This window comes from Passer montanus, unplaced genomic scaffold (genome assembly GCF_014805655.1).
Source record: "Passer montanus isolate IOZ18808 unplaced genomic scaffold, ASM1480565v1 scaffold33, whole genome shotgun sequence".
Classification (NCBI taxonomy): domain Eukaryota; kingdom Metazoa; phylum Chordata; class Aves; order Passeriformes; family Passeridae; genus Passer; species Passer montanus.
In genome coordinates this window covers 4,467,376-4,489,459 of record NW_024368041.1, presented here as the reverse complement: position 1 = coordinate 4,489,459, position 22,084 = coordinate 4,467,376, and positions in this window count along the sequence as shown.

Here is a 22,084-nt window from a genome sequence, read left to right as displayed (position 1 = left end):
AAAGTTCATTTGTGGCTGAATGTACCATGTAGTGTGATGTGGGGGCTTTTCCAAAGAGCCTGTGAATCTGGGAGGGGTGTGCAGGGCTGGGTGTGAGTGAGCCTTGGCCATGCATGTCAGCCCCACAGGAGCCCCAGTGAACTCCCACCCCCAGCCTTCCCAGAGCTTTGATTGCTCACCAAGGGCCAAACCTCACCTTCCTTACAGTCAGTGGGAGCTTTGCCCTCGCCTTTCTTAAAATAAGCCTTGACACGAGCAGAGCAAACAATGGGAAAACAGAAGCCAAGCCCTGGGCTGCAGAGCCCATGGCAAGTTTCCATATCTTTAACTGGCACCCAGTGCTGGTCTCCTGAAAGAATGTCACTGTACCTGCTCTGTGTATGCAAAGCACAGCTTTGACACTTGTAAACATATAGAAGGAAATATATCTATGCATATTATGGTTTCTTTTTGTAGTGAGGATAAAAATCTGTGAGTCTACACATTTTCTGAAATCTAATGCCTATCCTAAATGTCAAATTTTTATTATCATTGCCTGTTTTAAGTGGGGCATAAAATTTCTTGACTGGTCTGTCATCTTCAAAGAGCCTATGTTGAAAATACAAAAAAAAACAACAAAAAAAATTTTAAAAACCCAAAATATAAAAAAAAACCCCAACAACAAAACCCAAAAAACAACCCAGAAAGGAGGTAAGCTAAACGAGAAAAAAGTACTGAAATACTGATTCATGCCACATGTTACCCAAACCTCAGATGTCAGGATTTTTAAAGGTGTTAGGATAGCTATGAATACCAAGATTTATATAAAATTAACTAAACATATTACCTAAAATATTAAGAGCAAGAAAACTGTTCTACAAGTTCCATTCCGATCTTCTATTTTCTAAAATGTTCAATGTACCCAGTGCATAAGTATACAAATATAGTATGCAAATATATATAAAGTTAAATTCTAGTGTATTTAGGACCTCATGATTCAATTCTAGATTAACATGAGAAATGGAGTCAGATCAACATGAGGAATGAGCTCAGTACTATCATACTTAATCAAGTGGTAGATGATATAACTTTATGGAGAGGATAAAATTGCTGGAGAGTTATCCTTTATAATGTCTTTCTTATATTTTAATAGAAACTAATTGAGAAACCTACAGAAACTAATTTACCCTTTGATTAGGAATTCAAATGGAGGTAGGGAAAAGTGCACATACATCTAGGGGTTGGTTTGTTGTCATCTTTGGAGCAGCATTCAAGTCCAGCCTGCCTGCAGCATCAGCTCTTTGGCTATGGCTGCACTGCAAACCAAGGTGACCCTGTGGGGTGTGCACAGCTCCATGTGCTGGGCATACGGGGGAGCTCCACTGAGTGCCAGGTGCTGCTGGGTGAGGGCTGCACCATCCCAGGCAGCGATGGATGAGTGCTGGATGCTGCTCATTTCCAGCTGGCTGCCACCAGCTGCTGGGGCTGGGCCAACTCAGGCCCCTCACAGAGGACAGGATTACTCACTGCCTTAGGCAAATCTGCCTTGTAAACTCTTTCCACCTCAGCTGTTTCTGCAAGCATGACTTTGTGGTTATAAATGTTGTGATGGCCTCCATCCACATGCTCTCTTTACATGATTCTTACAACATGTTGGCATTACTTCACAGCTTACCTTTTTTTGTCTGCAGTTTTTTAAGAAAGCCAGAGCACCTCTTTGTTTACTAGAGCATTTATTATTGTGTGGTCAGGTCAGAAAGACTGCCATTCCCCTCTGCAGCAGAGCTGTATGCTTTAGACCTGAGGTCATGGAGCTATTTGCACTTCCAACAATTGGTTGCATCAAGCTGTGTTGCAATACATGAAACATGCCACATCAGGGATTTTTCTTTTTTCACTCTGCCCTCAATTTCTCTCTTCAGTCCTTCTCTACCTCTCCCAGAGAGCAGCAAGTCATTTGGCAAGATGTGAAGTTAGTTTTCAATCTTTGGCTTTCATGGTTTATGAAGAAATTCTCTGCCTAGAGTCATTCACAGGAAGGGCGTATTCACTGTCAATTTAAGATTTCTGTCATCAGTGAATAATCAGTCTAGATAACTCTTCTGATCTTGCATATACAACCTTACCTCAGGTAATAAAACATTTGACCCATTTTTCTGGACAGCACAATAGCAGATGTAACCCATGTGCCTTTGGGTACTGTGTTCCATATCTAACTTAGGTCAAGATATGGCCCTAGTCATTTAGTTATTCCATTGAAACTCTAGGAACACAGCTAATTAAAGGAAGGGAAGGTGATAATGGAATTCCCCATGCTGACAAAACCACTTTGAACTGTGAGTGCCTGTTTGCTCTGCTTCATGGTTTCCAGCAGTAGTGTTTAAGCAGACTACTTATAGGGCATGGCATTTCAAATTATGGGAAAGAGAAAGCAAATTCTCTAGGGCTGAATCATCGTATCTGGAAATTCAGCAATGTCCAATTTACACATACTGCATTCATAAATTTGAATTACACACTGTGTAAAGAGACACTCATCCAGTATGTACTGGTAGAAGCAGATGAATGGAGCAAGGCGAGGTTCCAAATGGAAAGCTGGAACCTAGAGAAAAAGAAGTGGTGCATTTGTTGTTTCTGTTTCATTTCTTTTCTTTTTGCAGCAGAAATGAACACAAGACCTTTATGTGCAATGATTATTTTAGAGAGTGAATTGCTAGAGGGATGGATCACACAGACTTTGCCCATACAAGAATTCCCACTAAAGAGAAATGTTGAATCAGACAAAAATCATGCCTTGGTTGCACAAGGCACTGTACCTGTCAGGTGACTTAAAATACATAGTAACCACAGTGGGTTTGTTTGTGGAACACTGAATGCTAACCAGAAGTCAGCTGCTGGGAATGATAGGTGTCCTCTGCTGCTCCTTTGCTCCTACAGGAAAATGTAGTCACTAAGCCTGGCTTCTTCCCTGAAAGTGTAATAATGAATCCAGGCTTTTTTCTTTTTGTTTGCATAAAGACATAAATCCCATGTATTCCATTTTTCTATACTTTAGAGTACCATGTTGGATAACACAATGGAATATTTGTACAGATTGCCTAATGCTCTCACAGAATCCATTCTTCTGGTAACATCTCTGTGCCCAGGAAAGTGACAATTCAAACAATTTACTGCAGAAAGAGCAAAGCCATCCTGAATGAATACCTGTGTGAACCATCCAGGATAAAAGTGTTTCCCATCGTTCCTGACAGTCTCAGTTTACCGAGGCCCTCTCTTTTGTAACACCTCTGAACAGCTGATGCCTTGGTCCCACAAGCTCAAACCCCATCAGCACACACTGAAGGGTTAGTTCTGTTGAGGTTCATATGGTAACCACATCTAACCAAGAATTCAGCTTTCCATTAAATCAGGTGTTAGAAGCCCAAACAGGAGCTGGAAACCTGAATGCTTGTCTGGATCTGAGCCAAGAACCTTCCAGTATTACATTTAGTAACATGATTAACATCTGTCCTCCACAGAAGGCAACAGCACACAGCACTTTTCTGAATGTTGGCCTAAAATAGCAGTAATTGTCAGAGATTTCTCTTCGCCAGGTTTCCATTGGTTGTAGCCAGTACATTTTTAAGGTGAATGGCTGTAAGCCCATTTCTTCTATGCAACCATATGGAAGAATCAGAATGATAGAGAGAGCAGCAAAAACTATTGGTTTTTATGGTTTTCAGGGTCTTACTAAAACTTACTAAAAACCACTAAAAAGTGTCGTGACAGAAGACTGAAAAATCAATTATAAGTAGATGGAAAAGGTGAATAGGAAATAAGGAGTTACATATCACTGTTCCCCCTAGTAGAAGATGGAGAAGAAGAACATTAGCTGCTTATAATAGGTCATAAATTCAAAACAAACACAAGCAGGTACTAGTTGGTTTGGTTTTTTTGTTTGTTTTTTTTTTTTTTTCCACAGCTAGCTGTTAAACTGTGAAACCTCCTGCCACAGGAGAGAGCCTGTGGTCTATGCAAGGTCAAAACACAGCTGGACATATGCCTGGAAGAATTGAAAATATGCTGGTGGCCCAGGCAGTCTTGCTGTTGCCAGCCACTGGCAATGGGACTCCGTGCCAGGGATGTATCACTGCATTCCTGCTCTGTTCAGACACTCTTACAAAAGTGACCACTTCTGTTGGAGGCAGAATATTTAGGTACATAGACAATTTTGCTGCTTGATGTGGTACAGCTATTCTTTCTCATAATATGTACATGCATACATATGAAAACCACCAGAAACATTGATGGAAACTTCCTAATCTCATCAAAAGATTATATCTGGCATTTTCGTAGCCCTCTTTTCTGTTTGCCTAAGTGTCTTCTCAAAGGCATCATTTATTTCTCCAACAGACTTTACAAGTGTCTCAATGTTTTAATATCTCCTTGTGCGAAACTTTTGCCCTTTTCTTTATGAATAGGTCATTAATGTTTACAAAAAGCTAGAAAAGGCTTCTTTTCAAGGGTCAGATCTGCCCACTTTTTCATTTCTGAGGTGCAAAGCTGTGACTGGTCTATTGTGGAAAACAGCTTGCAAAGGCTTTGAAAATGCAAATGAAATAGAGTAAATCTGTGCCTTTTTTTGTTGATAAGGGTAGAGGAACAATATAAATTTGCAATTTTAAAAATTAAAAGGATTATTTGATAATTTTTATGGCCAGGGCAGCTTCCAGAGGGAAATGGAGCCAAAGGAGAAATTTTAAAACATAATATAACTAAATCAAGGAAACAAAAAAGTTCCTTTTCAGTTACACAGAAGCCTTGTTGAAAGAGAAATACTTGTGGGACATGAGGAATGAAAAAAGTCAGCATGCAACTGCCCAGGCTTGCCCAATTTGTAGCTCCCACCTCATGGCAATTACTAAGAGTGTTGTAAAAGAGCTTCTTTGTCTCTGGAGAAAGTATTGCTTTCAAAGACAAGAAAAATCCACAAGCAACCTCTCACTTTGACACACAGGTCATGACATTAAAAGAATAATGTGAAGAATCACAAACCACTGGTTTCAGTTAGGAAAGCAAATGGCTTGGTAGGAGGGAGGGAGAGATATTTATGTTATGATCTGCTAACTTTCTGTTTATATGTATCTAGTTCCTTCCTAAAAAAAAATTGTCCAAAATAGGCATCTAGAAAAGTCCTTCACAACGACCCAAAAGAAGTAAAATTAACTTTGTTGAGCAGTGTAATCAGTTTCAAAGGGAGAGGCTGACAATATAACTTCTAAAAAGATGTGGGGTTATTTTGCCATCTCGTTGCAACATTTTGGTGCAGAAGGGAGATGCCAGCAGGACGAGTCTGTGCTGCACAACCCAGACACTGGAATGAGCACATTTCCTGGCGGGTGCTGGGGAAGCTGGAGATGTGCAGAGAGCCTGCCAGGGGAAGGGGCAGAGGCTGGAGGGCACCGTGCCAGCAGGGCTGGCACACGATCCCACCTCTGACATGGGGAGAGCTGACAGTTTTATGGATTTCATCATTTTGCCAGAATCAACTTTAGCAACTGGTTTTGCTTGAAACACTGAGAAAATTGTGGTTCTGGCAAGACAAAAGAGTGTAGTATTTCCTTGTAGCAGAGCAAAGGGGTGGCAAACTTACCAAGATGGGCACATCCTTTAAGAAAACTTTCTGAGCTACATCCCTTCCCACTGCTGACCCTGGAGATGGCATCAATAATACCAGGGTTGTTTCCTCTATTCCCAGTTTACTACACTGCAATTAGAGAACACTGCTGAAAAGTGATGATCAGCAGCAACTTCATTCTGAAAGGAACTGAAGGAAGCAGAAGTGAAGCCTTTAATCCAGTAAGGCCCTCTATGCAAACCAGAAGTGATTTTTTTTTTTTTTTTTTTTTTTTTTTACGGGAAAGGGGAACCTGGCTTTTTCAAAGTCCATGAATAAGTGAATTTCTCTGTTTGGCTTGTGAGCCGTGTCTGAGACTCACACTCATGAGTAAATGCACAGGTGTGGATCTACAGTTATGGCTAAAATACATCCTCAGAGGCACTTCTCTCTGGAACTCCCCTCTTACATGGGAACCCTGGCTCCAAGTGACTGCAGCATAAAAAAGACATAAAGACATCTTAGGAGTGATGACCGAATGGGTATTTCCAGAGCAGAAACCCCAAATGCAGCCAGCTTGCAAAAGTTTGGTAAACTCTCAAGTTCTGTCAGGAAAAGCAGAAGGGGTGAAGTTGACTAAAGAGGACTAGAGGAAACAGTTGAAAAGCAGCTGTTCTGAGATATTTGGGAACAGCAGTAGCATATGACATTGACATAATGCAAAGATTTTCTTATTGTTGTTGTTGCTGCTACTATTATGATTTGTAGGAATTAAATTTTCCTCCTGGCAGGTAGCCTGTGAAAAAAGACAATGAAACCACTTTGTCCTGCTCCTGACCCCTTTGAAAGACACGATCAGAGAGCTCCATCCTGCAGACCAAACTCACCATATGCAGTTAGAGCTCCAAGAGCTGGCTTCAGCCAACAGATATTTCTCAGTCAGAGTGATTTTCCCAGCTGTGAATCTGAAGCATGAGAAGAAAAAGAAGTGCCATTGTTCTTGGTACCCACTGTAAAGTTAATTAAAAATGCCAACAAGGACTGTCACCTTCTCCAGGCAATCAGCAGAAGACCTCTGAACATTTCAAATTTAATGTCAGGGGAAGTTATTTGATTGATGACTTATTAAATGGCTACCTAATTAATATGGCTGCCTGGAATGGAAATTAGGTTCTCTGTTTCAGAAAATGATAACAATAAAAAGTTTGATAAGTAGATATATTTGAAAATTATGGATTCTTCAATCTGAAGATCAATCTGAAATCCAGATTTGATGCCAAACCAGATATCTGTGCATTCCTGGAAGTATTGTAGGAAGGGAAGTGAGGTGGAGTCAGGAAGCCATAGATTACTGAATCTGATTTTTGCAGCAGGAAAGATCTTTCTGAAGTTAATAGGAAATGATATCACAAAAGATCTGGAGAATTTTTTTTTTTTGTTGGTTTGGGGGATTTTGTCTTTATTTTAAAGAAGAAAAAGAAGTGGGAAAGAATAAAGGGAACTTGGTTACCGTGGCTTCAGAAAAGGGAATGGCTGAGAAATTTCATGTGAATTTTTGAGTGACAAGAAAGGACTCAAAAGGGAAATTGGCATTCTAAAAATAATTCAAACCTCCCAGTAGAATTACCTGGGAGTTCCAGCAGAAAAGAAAGTATGTAGTAAACACAACATTATCTAAGTAAACTATAAAACCCAGAACTTTTTTAGAGCAGAGCGAGATTTCCAGCCTTCAATCAGAGACCAAACCTTGCTCACTGAAGATGGAATCTGTGAAGTACCTGAGCCAGTAGACAGGGTCCCTCATGCACAGCTCAGATGCTGTTACAAGCAGGCAAAAGTAAAATATAAAATATTGCTATAAATTTCCATTGAATAAAAAAAGAATCAGTCCCAGATTTTTTGCTAACCCATAGAAAAGGCCATCTCCCTGTCATAGTGACATACTTCTAAGGAAAGCCAGATGGTATCATTCAGCTGTTTCCCACTTCTTCCTCATAGTAGATTAATAAATAGAAATACAATAATGATTTTAGAGAATTAAAGAGACTTCCAGCTGGAAACTGTAAACACATCCAGCTAAAAGCTGATTTGTTAGTTTTATGATTACAGCAGTATGGCCTGGCCATACTATCAAGACCTGATTTCTCTCCATGCTCATCTTTATGTTTGCTAATCACTGCCATTTTTCAGCATTTCTGGTTTACCATATGTCTTGCAGTGTTGGATGCTTGCTCCCCAGATCAATCTGAAAACACAGGTGACAAACTGCATTCAGCTTCCCCAGGGATGTGGTGAAGTGCTCACTCCTTGAGTTTTTCAAGTTATGGGTGTGCAGGCTGCTACATAATCTCCTCTAGGCTCCCTTTCTCACAACAGCTTGGACCAGATTGTCCTTCAAAGTCCCTTCCAACCTGGGCTGTTGCTATGATAACAACCACTGGAAACTGGAAGTAGTATCTTGCAGAAAAGGCCTAAAAGGACAATTAAAAAAAATGTTTATTCTTTCTGTTGTGTAAAGAAAAATATCCAGTTTTGTTATGCTATCTCTGGTAGCTCGTGTATTTCATCCATTTGTCTTCAATGTTGCTGCACATTATTTATTGTTACCTGCTGGGAGTGTGTCTCCATCACAGTTGTAGTCAGGGTTATAGGTGCCCTCAAAGCAAATTACCCAACAGTTCCCATTTTCTGTGCTTTGGTTCACAGTGGAGCAGTCTGGATGCCCTGAACCCCTTTTGGATGAAACTGAATCCTATTCATCCTGTAAATGGGGTGCAACTGAATCATATAAATCAGTGAAAAAGGAGGAAATCAAAGGGAGGTTGACACACCAGGCTGTGAAGCACAGCAGTTCAGCTGAAGCACAGAGTTAACTGCTGCTGCTTAGCCAAAGGGGCCGGCAACATCTGGCAAAGTGATGGGGCAGTAACCCTGACTCATAACATCCAAAATCACTCCAGCACAATTCCCACAGTTTTCTTGTCAGCACCCATAATTCCCTTGTTCTTTGTAAATCAAAATAAATGATCGATGTCAAACATAAACAGAATATTGGAGTCTCTCAGCTGGCTAAAGAAGTGATGTTTGCTGGGGGGAGAGAGTCAGCATGATTTATCCTGCTCTTCGAATGTTCTCTTTAAAGTTGCACCACTGTATTAAATCCTGTTTTCTGAAAATGGAAAACAATGAGAAGAGACTTGCAGGAACACCACCAGCTTCCATCTGTGAACAATTTGATACTTGCTTTCGGCAAATTTCTAAGCATTCCAGTTTTAAATAGACTTTGCACCAGTATTCCCTTTTGCCTGCTTGTCACTGCAATGCTGTAGTGTTGAAATATTCACAGAACTGAGTACAAAATATCACAAATACACTTGGACTGAAAAGTGGGGTTTTATGTGTGATTTTTATATGTGGTTATGCCCACTGTTCTCCTGCTTGTAAGAAGATTGTTGAAAATACAAAACTCTAACCAAAAAAATCTGGCAAAACCAGGTGGTTTATTGCTTTGAGAACTCAAAGTCAGTAGTCAGAAAAACTTTTCTTGATCTAAGTTACTTGACGAAACATCAGTTGCTCTCAGCTGCAGTGGGGGCTGGATTCAGTCTATAGGTCTGGATTCAGTCTGTCATGATAGAAATAACATTAAAAATACTGTCTTCACTTGCTTCTTACTTTCTCATATATAAAGTTTCTTATAACTTTATATATGATGTAAAGGTCCTTCTAATATGCCGTGAGTCCAGTATGGATTTTGATATCAAAGCTTTGGATATCTTTCTTTGCAACGACAAAAGAAGACACAAATTTCTCTACAGTTTTAAACAAAAATCAAAGGCGAGCAGTTACTCAGAGCAGGAGCTAGAAGTTATTGAATGTGCTTAGATAAAGCATGTCCTTCAACCCTCTGCAACATATTTTCCTATCTTGGACACATCAAGCTCTTTCTGTCTTGTTTCATGAAAGATAAAAGGAAGTTAAATGTTTTGCAACAGCCAAATAATCAACTATTTCCAGTGCAGATATGGATTTTATCCAAAGGGAATACATTTCAGAAGCAAGGCTACACCAGCTGATGATATTCAAACAACAATGAAGCAGCTAAGTCTGCCTCCAACTTGCTAACAAGGCTGTTCTGAGTTATGCTCTGTGCCTTAGCAACTGTCAGATAAATAATCTTGCTCCTTTGTAAGAAAATGAACAGGCTGGTTAACTTTAATCCCCTGCCATCCAAATGTATTTAAACAGTAAAATGATTAGGATAAGAATACACTGCAATATGAGTTGGAAAAGTGCTAAGGCTCCGGAAGCATGCACTATAAATCAAGCATTTAATGATTTAAATCAAAAACTTCAAGCAGCTGTCCCTGGGAAACATCGGGAGAACAGACTGTGCAATGAAGCCTGATGAAAATTAATTTAGTAGGGAAACATTTTTATATCATGGACTTTATGGAAATTATAAAAACAAGGTGCTGAATTGTATAATGTATTTTTATGTTCTTATGCTAAGAATGCTTTTTATAAGCCCTACTTTTATTTAATAAGTAGAGTGCAAACCCCGTTTTCTTAGGCAAAAGTTAATTTGGGATTTTTTTTCTAAGTTGGGTGATTAAGTTATGCCTTTCTGTCATCACCATAGATCTGTGGAAAAGACACCTGCAGGAGCCATGAGCCTATGCAACACCCAGGGCTGTTCTGCAGAAAAATCAGCCTGTTTTAGGAAAGGAAGCAGCACTCCACTCTAGCTGAGGAACTGTCCCCTTAAAATTCTTCCTGAGCACCATGGGAGCACAGGCTGTGCAAAGCCATGGAGGCAGACACTGCCATCCAAATTCCCTCTCCTGACATCCTGCAGCTCCCTGTGCTGCTCCCTCCATGTCCCAGCACAAACACTGAGCTAGCAGCATGAGGAAGATCAGATAAATAATCCCTGTTATAAACTCATTCTTTATTTGCCAGTTTAATGTTAACCTGGGTCAGCTTCCTGTGGGGTTGGAGCAGGAACAGGACGAGGCTGGGAGAGCAGCATGGCTGAGTTATAGTGAATTAAAATGCTCATGACACTGCAGCCTTAGTCTGGAAAGTAGAATAACTCAACAAAACATTTTAAACCTATTTCTAGATCTCTGCATGTATAGTAGTATTACGCACACATTACCCCAAAACCCCCAGAAAAAAGCAGCAAACAATGGGTAAGCATATACTTTCCCACTAGATCTTGGAAGGTTGGTGGTGGTAAGAGGAATCTCCTGCTGACCTGAGTCCATACCTGAGTTCATACCTGAGTTCATACCTGAGTTCATAGGGGATCTGCCCTATGAATGGTTCTCAGATTGTAGTGCAGCCTGGGGAGGGTGGGGGAGTGCACCACCAAAATCCATCCTGAGACTAAAGTTAGCTTCTCTGGGCCTCTCCACTAGGATTGATAAACCAGTCAACCCTGCTTAAAACGCTTAAAACATACCGTATTTAGGAAAACAAAACCCAAAAAACCAAAATCCACACACTAGAGAGCAGGTACATTACATGTTTCTGAATTTACTGCACATCAGACATTGTCAAACCCACAACAGTTGCACCAGACAATAATTATCTGATAAAGCACTTCATTTTACTTGGAGAATTAGTATTTAGAAGCAGGTTAATTTAATGACTAAAAATATATATTATGATAAATATCCTAGTAATTTGTGGTTTAACAGCAAATAAGTTTACTTTCCTGTTAGTTTTCTTATAATGGCAGATATTCTGCAGTTTACATTTGTATTGGTGCTCAGGATAAGTGTTTTCTTGCATCCATTAAAAAGAGAGGAAAGAAAAGGAAAAAGGAGTGATTGGTTGAAAAGGATGTGATTATGCACATCTGTAACAGGAGGAAGGAAGGAAGGAAGGAAGGAAGGAAGGAAGGAAGGAAGGAAGGAAGGAAGGAAGGAAGGAAGGAAGAGTTTAAAGAAGAGGTAAATAGCCCAGTCTGTACATGGATAGGATATTAGTATAGCTATTTTTACTCTGCCTTTACGAAGAGCTTCCAATGTAACAAAATGTTGTTGTGTTTAAAACATGTAGAGGGTTTATTCTGTTATATCTGTGTGCATACTCAGAATGGGAGAAATAGGACCTGGGTTCATCCACCTGCAACCCTCACTGACTCCTGGAGCTCAGAGATGTAGGTAGATGCTGACTTCCACACTGAGGAAATAAGTGCTGTAGACAGTGATTGAGACTCTAGTTAGAAAGCTCCTGTCTTAAGTGAAAATAGTCCTGCATCACTTTAAACAAATTTCTTAAGCACTGCATGTAAATTAATCTTTGGTGATTGTGTCCTCTTACAGACATATATATACATACATATATATATATAAAAATATATAAAATCAAGTAATTTCCTTTTTATTAGTACATTTTAAGAGTTTCAATCAAAGGTATTTGCTGTGAATGCTAAAAGCTTTGTAGTTGTGCAAGCAAGAATCATCAAGAATGAGAGGAAAGTGATAAAAGATCCAAAGCCAGGAGAAAACAAAACCTACAGCTTAGGAACCTTTGTTCCAATTGAGCCTTTTTGTTATTCTTCCAAAGCTATAGAAAAGCATAAAGATTATAGCTTTCATAATTTATGTAATACAACTGTTATATCCTAAATATTATAGAACAATAGCAGAATCTAATTTATGTTAAAAATAATTTAAAGGTTAAATTGCAGCCAGTAAAGCTCCCTAAGATGTCTGTAACACCAACAGAAAATATTTTACTGACTCATTATTCACAAAAGCATGTATTCTACATTTGTGTGACTCATAGTCATGCTATCAGAGATTCAAGGCCAAAGCTCAAAAACAAAAGTGCATTTTGCTGGTTTTTTGTTTATCTGATATGAACATTTCAAGAATATTTAAAGAAAAAGGAGAAGGTGAAGGGAATTACTGAACTGCAGAGACTAGTATCCCTGCATTTGCCTGGATACACATTGTCAAAGAGCAACATAAATCAAGCAGAAGTAATGGCAGCTTTGTTAACATTGCCTTACAAGATTCTACATTTTGATTAAGACACTGTCAAACTTAAACCTTTCGTTAATTTAAATTTTCTGTGACACTAATCCAGTAAAGTCCAGGTTGAGCAGTTTTAGGAAAATCTCAGAAAAGAAAAGTGGGCTTTTTTCTGAGCTGGAGGCTGAGGATACAGATGCACAATCTGCTGTCTTTAGAGGAGTTTCTGTGTGTCAGCTGCAGCTTCATGGCTGGGTGAAGCCAAAACATTTCACTTCTCTTTTGGGGGGTTAAGCACTCCAGCACACTTAAACACCACTGCTCTGTAAACACATGATATTGCTAAACACAGCAAATTGTGGCTCCTCAGGCAGGACCTCTTCCATTAATGAGAAATTTGTTGTAACTGTGATATTTTGCAATATAGAAGATGTCTGTGAAAAGGGAGGAATTTTCCTCCATGCCTACTGGGGACAGACTCAAAGTCATGAACTAAAATAATGCAATGGAAGTTTAGGTTAGATGCTAGAAAAAATATTTTCAATAGTAGTGATGGTGGGGCATGGAGCAGGTTCTTCTGGAAGCTGTGGAATCTCATTTACTGGAGGATTGTAGGAAGGGATTACACAAACATTTCCCATGAGTGATTCAGGGCTGGCTGCATCTGCCTGGAGGAGAGTTATGAACTACAAGATCAACCAAAGTCTGTTCCAGTCCTACTTTCCAATTCCATATTAATCTTGATAGAAGTTTCTGCTGAATTTGGTAAAAGTACTTCTATCTCTCTCCTGAGACTGAAATTGACTTTTTGATAGAACTTTGTGCTTCTTAGCACCATTGAAATAGCTATTGGGCACCTTTCTTCCCTCTTGATAATATTTCAATTACACAGGTTTCTTAAACCTGGAACAGTGAACACCCTGATAGAGCTTAAGGTAATAAAAAAGAGCACTCACAAAAATCTCATTAGAAAAGTCATACAAGCCAAGGACACATTTAGCCATCAGCCTTATAAGTGGTTCACCTGAAAGAACACTGGGTTCTTCAAAGATTTAATAGTTTTGATTTTTTTCGTGATGATATTTTAACTGCTCAGATTCTCAGTGTGTTAGTTGGGATAACTTGGTTGCACATACCAGGTAGATGGACACCTTCTAAAGCACTCTGCCTTACACAGTGGCATGATGCAGACTGATGCAAAGACATGATTTCAAAATGATTTTTCTCAATTAAATCAGAAGTGCAAAGATACTGAAATACCTGCTCTGCCTTGGAACTTTTTTAGTAAGAATTTGTGCTTCACACCATGGAACAAGAAGCACCATGTCCTCCCTAGAAATTCTGCTGCAAATATTGCTGTGATTGCTGCTCACAGGAGCAAGTGAGGCCTCACAAGGGTGAAAAGAGTGACAGAGTTGCCAGCCAGTCTAAAAGAAGAACCCACTGTACTCGGAACCCACTCAGGAAAAGAAAAATCTCTAAAGGAAATTAATGTTTCAGATCTTAAGGATTAAGTATTGTTCACATTATACCCAGCTCACATCAAACACCTTAAAAAACAGGGTAATTCTAAGAAATGCACAGACATTTAGGGCAAATGCTCAGAATTTAGGCCATTTATAGAATTGCACAAAGTTTCATACAAGTGAAGCTATCATCTGATTCTTTAGTCTCCTCTTTCTGAGCAGGTCAGGAATTGGCTTCCTTTCCTCTCCCAGGATCTACGAGAGCACTCTTAGTTCCCCTCTAAGTATCAATAATCCTATTTTAATGATGGAAGGCTAGAGGACAGGAAGAGGAAGAGATCATAACCACATTTCATGTGGCAAATCTGTGGCACACCAAGGAAGGGTAGGGTTAAAATGAAAAGATTTTTCAATAATAAAATCACTTTCTAAATTATTTTCTCTGTTGTGGTTTGTTTGTTTTTTTTTTTTTCTCTTTATATGCACAGCTCTTTCCAAATTGCTATGCTTCATTTCCAGTTACAGTTATTGACTAAAACTATCAGCAATTAGCAACAACACTCATTGCCTGGATTTTATTTCACCTGAAGGGACAGTCGTGTGAGATGCAGTGCATACACCTACAGGGAGAGCTAATTCCTGAGAGCTCTCCTGTGAGAACTTGAATATCTAATTACACAGAAATTATGAAAGATTAATCATCCTGAACAGGGTCCCACAGGTAATCTACAGCAGAGTGAGGAACCCATTAAAGACCCACTGGATCCCCACCCAGTGCTCTCCTCACCAGCCCATTTCTCCCTCCACATTTACCTTCTGCTAAGCAAAGCTAAGGATCACATGGACTGACAATAAATTTTTGGCTGCTTGAGATGTTGCAACATAATTCAAATATATGCTATGTGATCTTACCTGGAAATATCGAGGGTCAGTCTTCATTTTTCAGCAATCTCCACAGGAGGCTTGAAGAAGGAGCAAAGTCTCTGTGTGATCTGTGCAGGTACAAAACAACCTGGAACAATTTGGACTTCAAAGAACCTTAGCCTTTATGGGGGAAAAAAAGAAAAGAAAAAGAAAAAGAGAGAGAGGACAATAACTTTTACTAAACAGTTATTTACCTACTTTTAGAAGGTATGCTCAATCAGCTGTCTACAAAATCTGTCTGGCCACACAAATTTGGTAGCTTGAAAGGCTCAAAGGCAGATCTAAAACCATCATCATGCAGAAGGAAGAGCAAGTGATGTACTGTCAATGAAACTGGAGGGAAGAATTGCATTGCACCCACTTTTGAAGCTCCTCTAAGAGCTGTGCAAGGTGGTGTGAGGAATAAACCTAAACTGTCACATGAATACAAGCAAAGAGAATTTAGGTGGAGTGGTGATGATTCATGTTGCTGCAAAAACTGTCAGTGGGAGACAGCTTTTTAATATTCTGCAGATTGTCTGTAAGATTTTGGGACAGAGGCTGTTAAAAACATAGCAGCATCCAGATCTCAATACCTGCTGTGTAAGGCTTATTTATTAAGAAATCTGAAATAAAAAGAAATTTGTGAAACTGCCTTTTTGCAATCAGTGACTGTTAAGGTAAGACTGGGCCTGTTTCTCTTTTTAGTGTTCCCATGAAATATCATTGAAGGGAGAATGGAAAAATTACCTCAAGAATGAGTTCCAAAGCTCTGGCCAGTTCTGATTCACTCCTTTCCTTTCATTTTTTGCCCTGGATACAGCTTCAAGCACGTGTATTATGATATGAACAGAAATGCTACAGTTCTTATACATGACACTTTTCAATAGCCTTTTTTTTTTTTTAAACATACAAACAAAAAGCCAAACCAAAGAATTTCATTTAACTGAAAAGTCAAGTCATCCTTAATAGTCTACATAGAAAATAAAATAGAAATTTAGCTCTGTGAAACTGATAATACTAACTTTTGCTCCATCACAGTCAGGAATGCTGTGCTCAGAAGTTAAACTCTGCCTCTCCCAGCCCACAGCTCAGGGAAGGGCACAGATGTGCTCCACTTGCCCTGTGCTGGCAACAACAGGGTGCTGCTGCTGAGGGGAGCAGGGAGGGCTCAGCCCAGGGCTTCTCACTGGGCTACTCTTCCCAGTGCTTTCCATGCACCCATTAAAATAACACTGGGTACATGCAGCTTTATGCACTCTTTATTGACATTGTATCATCCACACAGAAAAGATTCAGTTCCTCACTCACACCAGCTCTCCATCAATATTTTTGGCCTCACATGAATTTCCTTCTGTGACAAAAATGGCTTAGTCAGCTCTGTTTCCTGCTGCTCCTTCATCCCATTGCCAAAGCCTGACTGCTCATCCTTCTTCCCATGGCTCCCTTAGCAGAGCCCACTCAGTCATTTACTTGGCCACTCAGGGAACAAGATCAGGGAACTGATTGGGGTTAAAAAACCAAAAAATACAAAACTTGCTGGCTTGTTTCTTACCCAGATCAATTGCCCAGTGAGTTCACAGCACAGCACACAACACCAGAACATCTGTGCTGGATCAGAGCACTGGGCCATTTGGTCTGGTGTCCTGCCCCAGCAGCAGAGCAGACAGAGCAGATGTCATCCAAGGAAGGATGTTAGGGCAGGGCAAACATCCAGGAATGCTCTCCCAGCCTCCTGTAAGTTGTGACTCAGGGATGTCTTGAGTGGAAGTTAATGTTTTTGTATTTATGTAATTTATATTGTTATTTAATGTTATTTGTATTGATGAATTTTTATTTCATTTATGTTTCTGATTGTTTTAGGTTTGGTGTTTTGGTTTTTTTTTGGTTTTTTTTTTTTTTTGTTTTTTTTTTGTTTTTAATCAAAGAAAATGTTTGCAACCCACATTGACTGTGGAATATAGTAGAACTGTATTCCATGCAGTCAATGAAGTGCCTCTTGTTGTTTACCCTGGGAGCAGTACCCAGTAGTTTAATTTTGTGCTCTTTGATTTTCATACTGGAAGAAGCAAAGAACAGCTGTATATTCTGTTTATCTTTCTTGTTTCACTATCTAGTTTATAGATCAATGTTGTAGCTATCTCATTCAGCTCTTTCCCAACCTCCAGAGGTTTTAAAATACCCTTCAGGGTGTTGCTTCATATCAGTAGACAGCAGAGATAGTAATGTAATGCAGGTATAGATGTGCACAGCCAGGGATCCTGGTAGCTTAAACTGGGAACTGAAGTGGTCATGTAATAAGCCTTTAATTAATACGAGATGTGCATCTGGATAGACAGTCTTGCCTGGTGAGCATAATTTCTACTTCCTCTACCACTGCTTGCCAATGTCAACCAATGCCTTCAGCAGCTTTCCAGTTTTGTAAGTAAATAAAGAATTCAAATGAATTATTTAATACATTTCCTTTCATTTTCCCATTGCTCAGTCCTCAATTGCCTTCTCTTTAATCTTCCCTCATTTGCAAAATGCAAATATTTTTTGAAGACTCTATTGTGGCTGGTTGAAATGTTTACTAAAATTGAATGTTCAGTGTTGCTTTCTGTTGCTCTGAATATAAAATCTCCTCCACCTTTCTTTGTCTTGTTTTCTGTAGATCTCCCAGTACTTCTTGCTTCCCATTTGTTTATATTTCTTAAAAGCCTCAAAGCTGCTCTTTATGATCTAACATGCCCTTTGTCACTCTTTGCCTCTGCTTACAATGGGATTTAGCCTGCATGTTCTTGCCAATGTGTTTCTTAGACATATTTTCCCATGTCACGGAGTCAGAGTCAAAATTATGCTACTCATTACCTGCTCTCTTAAACACACGTCCTCCAATACTGAGGTGCTTGTATTTTCTCAAGTCCTTCACCTGACAAACTCCAAAATCCACGAGAAAGCCAACAATTCCTGCTGCCCAGCTGCAGCATGCTCAGCTGTGTGGGCTGAGCTGAGCCCTGCTTGCCTTCAGCCCCAGCTGCTGCCCAGCCAGGGCCCGGCTCTGCCCAGGAGCAGCTCCTGGTGCTCAGCAGTCCCTTCACACACCAACCTCACAGCCAGCTGCCTTTTTGGGCTGAGTCATTTCCAGAGATCCAGGCAGAATTCAGGTATTCAAGGATTGTCTCATTGCATGTCTCACCAGGCTGATATTTACCTGAGCATTATTTGGGAAGCACCAAACACAGAGCTGTGTTAGGAGCAAGCACAGTTATACAAGATTCTGCAGCTTCTCAGAGCACTTTTGAGGCCGGGAAAGCAAGGCTGTCCCCCAGAGAAAATGCTTCCAAGTAGGGATTTTCTGGTGCACAACATCACCAAAGGGTCAGGACTGACATGGATTGATTTGAAATACATCTTCTCTTCCCTGACTGGAAGAAGAAACATAGAAGGTATTTCTTAAAATGGCCTTTCCTGCACTCTTTAGAGGATCCTTGCCTTATTCAAACTGTTAGTGGGAGAAGGAAGGATGAGAATCTTTCTAAACAATTCTCTGAACAAGCTGATTTCTATTTTGTGCCATTGTGTCAGATGCAAGCAGTATGCAAGCATGGATCACTTATGGAGTATGGCACAGAAATAGTTTCCAGCTTCATGCAGCTGTCCCTGTTCTTAACAGAGTACACCAGATGGTAGAGGAATACACAGAGAGAAATTTTCAATGTGGAAAAAAGGAAAATATTTTTTCAATTACTATTTTTTGATAACAATTACTCTCTTCTTCTTTTTTTTTTTAACTTCATTTTGGAATAGTTTGTGGAAACAACCACATGTTGGTGTGCAAATAAAGGTTTTATCACAGTGCATTGGGACAGAGAGCATACAGGCAGAGCATGCAGCCCAGGCTCTCCCAGCTTTGGAAGAGTGTGAATCTGCTTGCCTTTGAGATGTTTTCTTTTGCAGAACTGCTTTTTACATCTTCCTTGGATTATGTACTGTGATCACATCACATCATCAGTTTAAATTATGATGCATTGTGACACCGAATGAGGCCCAGAAGGGCCCTGAACCAGATCTCACTGGAAGGGGAGCTTCAGTGGCATCTCACTCCATCCCCTTCCCCCACGACCTTGAGCCCACCTTCTTTCTTTATTTATTCTGAAAAGGGGGAAGAGTGCTCTTTTTCTGCATGAAAACAGGGGATCTAAATGCATTTTCCCACACATGCATGGCTACTTCCAATAGGTGGGACAAATACATCCTGTCTTCCTTTCTCCAAGAGTCTGTGTAAACATCTCACAGTCACCTGAGCCACCCACATTCCTTTTGTTGCCCTTAGCTTCTATTAAATGGCCTTTACTGTAGCAGGCAAAATATTTACACTATTTCTTTCTGCCGACTCAATTGCTGCCTTTCTCCTGGTCTGTCCCCAGGACCCGGAGCCTTGCATGACAGCGCTGCCTTCTGCTTCCCTCACTTTGAGCACTACCAGCTGAGCTTTAAAAGTGGGCAATTCAAATTATCAGTCAGACAAAACAGGCTCCTTTTAGTTCTTTTAAAAGCTTTTTAGCTCTTGTCTCAGAGCTTTTCTTGCTTTTCCTTCACATTGCCTTTAAAAGCAAGACTGACAGAAAAGATTAAGTTGCTTCTGGCTGCACAGGATAGAAGCAGATTAACGCAGCTGGATCCAGCCCTGGGAAGCCCAGCCTGGATATGTATGTTAGCACAACCCCAGCAATGTATAAGCAAGAGTCGTTTGTGTTGATCTTTTTCAGGATGATGAGTTTGTGATTAACTCTTTTGTGTGGAGTTTGCCTGTGTAGGAAGCTGGTACTCAGCAGGATGCTGATGGAAAATCTCCCGAGGTGTCAGCCCTCCCTCCCAGCACGCAGAGCTCTGCAGCCACTCCGCTGGCTACAGCAGGGATTTTGTTTGCCCTCTGTCACCTTTGAGATTTTTTTTTTTTCCTCTGGAAGCAGGATGGCTGGGGAAGAAAGGAAATCTTCTATCTGAACAAAATTTTGTACAGCCTTCTTGGCTGATGCTAATGAGTAGGTCCAATCCTGCATGGTGAATGTGCTCATCCAAGTTGCAGGAAAGTAATTAAACTCCACAACAAATGCAAAATAGATGTTTTACTGGACTGTAGGCTGTTTTGTTGTTTGTTTATTTGTCTTTAGGGCTGAAGATTTGGGTTTTCAGCATGGGTTTATTAATGTAAAATTACCGGAAAAAATAGCTAAATATCAAATAAAAATGCATCCTTTTTTGGGGGCAGCTATGAATTATAAGGTTCAAGAGGAATCCGGGAGACTCCAGGTTCAGCAAACTACCTTAGTCGTTCATGCTTTAATAAAGAAAAGCACAGTGGATCCTGCAGTATGCCCAGTGTCCCTTGCAAGGGGCTGGCTGCAGGAGCTGCAGCAAAGGGCAGGAGAGGGCAGCAGATGCATCAATTCCCCGTGTGCTACGTGTGGTCCCTGCTTGTGTTCCTGTTCAAGACTCCCGAGGGTGGGAGGACTGACCCTCCAACCCTTCCATGCCCCCAGTCTGCCGTTAGCTGAATTGAGATAACTTTATTTGCCAACCTCAAAGAGTGGTGAGGATAAAAGCCCTTGAGGGGCTCAACACCACTGCTGAGAGCAGTGAGAAGTTTCCTTCCTGGTTAGAATGGGGCATTCTGAGCAAATCTTTGTTAACGATGTGTATCTGCTGGATGAGCTCCAAGGCAGAGAGAAATGACATAAATATAGCTATTCCAGGGTTCACATCTGAATCCCAACCAATATATAAAGATGCCTTTTTTATTTCTTTTTTTTTAATTTTTTTTTTATTTTTTTATTTTTTTTTACATGGCATTAATCCAGGACATATTTACACATAACAGTTTTGAAATCACACACATCCCTAGGCTGCACGAAATATTTCTATACAGCATAATTTTTCAGAGACAGTAAATCAAACCATCTCAGATATATACCTATAAATTTTAATGAATGCACAGTATCCCTGTCACTTCTGCCTCCCTTGTCTAATGACACATTTTCTCTATTTCCATCACATCTCCTTCCATATCAAGGTGAAGGAATGAAACCAAATACTGCTGACTTAACAGTAAATTGAGCAGGAAAGAGTCTACACTGGACTGGGGAAAACAATCATTCATTTTGCAGGCTTAGTGCCAACAGCACTACCTTGCAGCTCCAATTATCTGATATTTTAGTGATTACACTCAGTTAAGCAGGGATAATTGAAGCAATTTTCAGCATCTTCACTAGACAAGCCAGAGGCATGACCTTATCTTAGATAACAGAAAATGAGATTCAAATGAGCTTCCCCCCGCCAACAGTAAGAAGGCTTAATTACAGGAGAAAATTAGCAAAGGTAGTGGTATCTCTTTCAGCCTTCAGATGGTGTCTGGTGATTGACTGGGGGACATCTCTTAGCTAAGCACAAATTTAGGGACCTCGTACAATTGTCTTGGACTTGTGTGGTCATATAATGGACTTTGAATGAGGGAATTCTGGAACTTAAGGAAAACTGTAAATATCTGATTGAAAATGTTATTTTTTTAACTTCTGCTGACTAGAGAATGTTCTACTTGGTATCATCATCATGAACTAAATGTCCATACAAATGCTAAGGCTGATTTCATCAGACCACCTGCAGGGGAATGGGGGAATCCTCGGGGTTTATCTGCCTGAACCCGAGATGCCCCAGGGTGAACTGCTGGCACCATCAGCTGTTCCAGGGTAATTAAAAGTGCTGTAGCTGCTGCTCTCCAGCTCTGAAAAACAGAGTGCTTCATATGACCCCAGAGATCTACAGCCTGTCAACCAAATCAGGGGTCTAAGTGGTGCTCAGAGAAACTTATGCCTTCCTGGCTCAAAAGACAGGCTGGAAGACCTCAGTGGTGTTCCTCATTTGCAATGGACACTGTCTTATTTCTGCTCAGCACAGGAGCTGTGAAGAGATCGCTCCAGGACTGCTCAAGATTTTGGCTTTTGCCACAATAATCACACTTAGGAAATAAGCTACAGTGAGTTTACCCCCTACTTCTGGCAAACCTGCAACTTACACTGTTCTGTTTTGTATTGCTTTGACCATTTGGCTACAGCTCACACACAGCAGTTATTTGGTCTGGGCTTTTCCCCTTAAGTCCACAATATCACAAA